Here is a 5,740-nt window from a genome sequence, read left to right on the forward strand (position 1 = left end):
AAAGATGGCCATTTTTATTATATAAAACTTACCACTTCATGAAAATGGGAGATCTTTCCATTTCTGATATCATCTTTAAATTTTTGTTCAGAGACTTGAAGTTCTAGTCATACAAGTCTTTCACCTTCCTGGTTGCAGTTACACCAAGATATTTTATATTGTGTTTGGTTATTGTGAAGTGAGTTATTTCCCTAATTCTTTTCATAGGCCATTTATCATTTGCATAAACCAGGACTACTGATTTCTTTAAGTTAATTTTTGTATACAGCCACCTTACTGTAGTTGGCTATCAGTTGTAGGAATTCCCTGGTAGGATTTTTGGGGTTACTTATATATACTGTCATATCATCTGCGAATCAGATTGACTATTTCCTTTCCAATTTGTATCTCTGTGATCTCCTTAGTTGTCTTATTGCTCTGTCTGGGACTTCAAGCACTGCGTTGAAGGGATAGGAAGAGAGTGGACAGCCTTGTCTTGTCCCTGATTATACTGAAATCACTTTTAGTTTCTCTTTATTTAAGTTGATATTGGTTTGCTGTATATTTTCTTTATTTTGTTTAGGTATGTGCCTTGTATCCCTAATCTATCCAAGACATTGTCAATAGGCAGTTTTGTCTTAGACAAAACAGCATTCTACAGAAAGGAAAAAGATCTTCACTAATCCTATATTTGACAGAGAACTAATATCCAAAAATATATAAAGAATTTAAGAAGTTAGGTACCAACAAACCAGATAATCCGATTAAAAATGGGGTATAGAGCTAAACAGAATTCTCCATAGAGAAATCTCTAATGGCCAAGAATCACTTAAAGAAATGTTCAGTCTTCTAAGTCATCAAGAAAATGCAAATCAAAATGATCCTGAGATTTCACCTTATCCCCATCAGAATGGCTAAGATCAAAAACTAAATCGATAGCATGTTGGAAGGAAAACTCCTCAACTGCTGGTGGGAGTATACACTTGCATAATCACTCTGGAAATCAATTTGGCAGTTTCTTATAAAATTGGGAATAGTTCTACCCCAATATGCAGCTATACCACTTTTGAGCATATACTCAAAAGATGTTTTACCTTACCACAAGGCCACTTGCTCAACTATGCTCATAGCAGCTTTATTTGTAACAGCCAGTAACTGATTCATTTACACAATGATATACTACTCAGCTATTAAAAACAAGGACTTTGTGAAGTTCTTGGGCAAAAGGATGTATCTGGAGGATATCATCCTGAGTGAGGTAGCCGAAATCCAAAAAACAGGCATGGTATATACTCTTATAAGTGCAAATTAATGATAAAGTACAGGGTAACCATGCCACAATCTACAGGTCCAAAGAAGCCAATAAGAAGGGCACACAGGAGGCTGTTTGAATAATCCAAGACAGGTAGACAAAGGCAACTGGTGGGATAGGGGCTGGAGAGAGGAGTAGGACCCATGGGATCAGGTTCAGGGAGAGTCTGGAAAAGAGAAAGAAAATTAGCAGCAGGTGGGGAAGGGAAAGGGGAAGGGGAAGGGCCTGCCTCTGAATATGGTTCCCTAACTGGGCTTCTTTGTCTGCTCTTGGTGGTAAAGGGTGTTCTTCATCCTGTAGTGAATTTATGTGCCAGAGTGGTTGATATGCAGGGGTTTGCCTTTCTCTTCTCAAAGGAGAAAGGGACTGGAGTGAGGGAGGGGCTTTGGAGGAACTAGAAAGAAAAGGGGGATCCTCGATCAAGATATAAATTAAACTAATTAATGGAGAAAAACTAAATCTCAGACTCTACATGGAAGCAGACACAGTACAGATTTATAGTTCTCTCTATGTTTTTATTTTTTTTTTTCATTTTTCTCTCAAACAAGACTGTTCTAACATCTCAGCTAGTTCTACAAGCCACTTAGGTCTTAAGAAGAGGTATGGGATGTAGAGCAGCCAGAGGTCGGATTGGAAGGGGGATAAAGACCGGACTGTAAAAAAAGATTTAATGATAAAAAAGAGGAGGTTAATCCTTTGGTTCTAATGAACACTCCTCTGCAGATAAGACAAGTGATCTTAGCACTCATTTCTCAGCTGGTTTAAAATCCAATGACTGTATTATCTAAGGCAACAACTGGAGGTCTAGCTGTACTAGCTGCTTGAGGGTTTCAGAGGTCTTCTGACCTAGAGAATTGAACTAATTTTAATGCCCAGAGTTTGACAGGGCCAGTGTTACCAGATTTTAGCATTCCATACAGAACTTACCAATTCAGCAGCATCTTCAGGATAAACTGGCAAAACTAAACCCATTCTGTGGCAAGAAGAACTTTGCTCTGTGTCATTTTGAGCTTGAGAATGAACGCAGTTATAAATTCAATACTTCATTGAGGTGCTATTGAAAATTCTTCTTCCACATCCCAACACACATATTTGCATGGATGTTGGAGTGAGGGTAACCCTTATCTTTATGCAAAGCCCTTAGGTGACTGAAGTATTGTATTGCCATCAAGCAGAAGGGGTATTCTTATTACGGTCATGTAGACCATTTTGTATATAAGTCTACAGAAAATAACAGGATAAAATAACTGGGCACATCAGAAAAGAGAGGCCAGTTCTCGTTTATGAAAAAAATGAGGCACATGCTTCCTCTACATAGATATAGGTATCTGGAATAAGTCAATAGAGAAAAGAATATATTGAAACTCATCAGTATATTCCTTTATTTTTCTTGGCATGTAGCAATACAGGTTTGTACCTTAGATAGACTAGGATTTCTGTGACAACATGGCTATCAAGCAGAACACAGTCAGGAGAAGATGTTAAAAGTTCCCACTGTGTGCTGTCTCATGACTCGCCCAACACTGTGCCAAAGAGTTCTGTCAATGGCTTTGTTTAAACCCCATTAGGCCTCCTATTTATTAAGGTAATACAATTGCCTGCTGTCCTGACATGATTACTGGTCACCATAGAGGGGAGGTTTCTGTATTGACCTGCAGAGTGTTTGACCCATTTGCCATGGCAATTAGATAAGTAGGAGAATTTGTGAATAGTTCTATGTTGACAGTAATGGAACTACTAAGAGTCTCTATTAGGAAGAGAGAAACAGAGACCAGAGATTCTAGCCATCACCTTTTCAGACATCTGTCAATTGCATGGACAAGGGATGGGGAATGCTATCTGAGGTGAGTCTCCATGATGCCTCCCTTCTGTGAGGTTTTTCTCCATGCTATGTTGGATGTAGCTGTTAATGAGTCATCCATTCACTCAATTCATTCATTCAAACTGTCTTAGTCACTTCTTTATTGCTGTGGAGAGCTGCTATGATCCAAACAACTTATAGAAGAAAGTTTATTAGACATTTACTTAACAGTTTTGGAGAATTAGATCCATGAGTATGGCAGCAGGCAGGCATGCATGCATGGTATTGGAGCAGTAGCTAAGAGCTTATACCTGATTCACAAACACAAGGCATTAATAGAACTAACTGGAAGTGATATGTGCTTTTAAATCATTCAATATATTTCCTCCTTCATGGCCACACCTACCAATCCATCCCAAGGAGTTCCACCAACTGGAGATCATGCTGTCAAAGATATGACCTGGGGGTGGGGGGCTTTCTACTCAAACCACCACATTCATCAAGTTGGATCTTTGTGAAATTATTTCTTCATTCTGTCATTGGTGAGTAATGTCAGATAAATTGACCTTTGTTTATATACTGAAATATGTAACATCACTCTACTTGATTTTCTGTGTTCTAGAAATGTAAATAACTACAATGCTTCCTTAGAGGGATCCCTCAGATTGGAGGTACTGGAATCTTTCTAATTTTGACAATGAGGCTGCTTTGAGGATATTACTCTTGTACCTAAAATTTTAATTGACAAGACTGAGAGACGCATTGTCTGTATTTCTGAGACTTCAACTTCCCTGGTTCACTGGTTATCAAAAACCAGCTTCTATTTGACCACAGAAGGAATTGTGCTCAACATGGCCTGAGAAAGGAATATGACACACTTAGGATCATCTTCCTGACTCTCATCTATATCCCATCTCCTTACACATAGATGTATTTAGGGAAAATATATTTAGTTGCCTGGAGCTCTGACTCTTGAGGACTCCTGCATAGATCTCTGAGGGGAGTCTATCTATTACCTGGCAAAAATGGAAGGAAATGGGAACAGAAGAAAGATAGGATAATTCTGCACAATGGATGGAGTATTCTGTATGCAAGGAACAGGAGGCTCCCTTATGCTCTGCCATCAGGGGTCCCGGCTATATCCCCCTAACTAGTATCTATGACGGATTGTTGTGGACTCAGACTCTTCCCTTTTGATTACTAATCTTAATTTCCTTTTCACATAAGCATGGCTTACATCACCAGAAGTATCCTGATGTCTATTTTTGCACAATATTCTGAGTTGCAATAACCTTAAATGATATTTTGCAAAGAACTTCATCCAGTGAAAAACAACTTTTCTATTAATGTAAAGAATATAATAATACTTAATGGAGGGTTCTCATTTGCTTTTTGAAAGGGCAATTAGAATTCATAAGGTGTACCATGGGCAAAGTAAATGCATAAGATGTTTTTGAGAGTTAGTAATATGTCTCAATTTAACTGGCTTACATGGTGCCTAAATATTTGGTGACATGTTAAGTTTTATGTATCCATGACAGTATTTCTGGATGAATTAACTTTGAGTCTGAAGACTAAGGAGAGTCAATGGCCATCTGGACTGTGGGTGGGCCTTATTCAATCTGCTAAGGCACTGAATATAGCAAAAACACCTTGTAAGAGAGCATTTACTCTACCCCACTGCCTGACTAGAACACCATTGTTTCCATTCCTGGGACTATAGTCTATAGACTCCCCCACCCCTACCCTGTCTCTCTCTAGTCTTCACTAATACACATTCTATCTTAGTTTACATGAGTGTGGTAATAAACCCTGCAGACTAATTTTCTTATAAAATATATTGTCATATAAGCTAATGTCATACCCATGGGATCCTGGGAGGCTATTGCTTTTCTGGCATCTGGGACTTTTCTGGTTGCTGCCCCCAGCTCCCCATTCCCTGTTCTCTGTTCAATTTCCTGACCCTCCTCCATCTCCTCCATCTCCTCCATCTCCTCCATCTCCTTCCATATCTGATTCTACCCCTCTTATTCCCTTCCCCTCCACTCATTTTTTTCTTTCTTTTTATTATTATTTTCTTTATTTACATTTCAAATGCTATCCGAAAGTTCCCTATACCCCTCTGCCCCTGCTCCCCTACCCACCCACTCCCACTACTTGGTCCAGGCCTTCCCTTGTGCTGGGTCATATAAAGTTTGCAAGACCAAGGGGCCTCTCTTCCCAGTGATGGCCGATTAGGCCATCTTCTGCTACATATGCAGCTAGAGACACAAGCTCAGGGGGTACTGGTTAGTTCATATTGTTGTTCCACCTACAGGGTTGCAGCCCCCTTCAGTTCCTTGGGTACTTTCCTTAGCTCCTACATTGGGGACCTTGTGTCCCATCCAATAGCTGGCTATGAGCCTCCACTTCGGTGTTTGCCAGGCACTGGCATAGCCTCACAAGAGGCAGCAATATCAGGGTCCCTTCAGCAGAATCTTGCTGGCATGAGCATTAGTATCTANGTTTGGTGGCTGATGATGGGTGGATTCCCAGATGGGGTAGTCTCTAGATAGTCCATCCTTTCATCTTAGCTCTAAATTTTGTCTCTGTACCTATATCCTTTCATGAGTATTTTGTTCCTTATTCTAAGGAGTAATGAAGTATCC

The sequence above is a fragment of the Mus pahari genome, chromosome 15 (assembly GCF_900095145.1).
Source record: "Mus pahari chromosome 15, PAHARI_EIJ_v1.1, whole genome shotgun sequence".
Classification (NCBI taxonomy): Eukaryota; Metazoa; Chordata; class Mammalia; order Rodentia; family Muridae; genus Mus; species Mus pahari.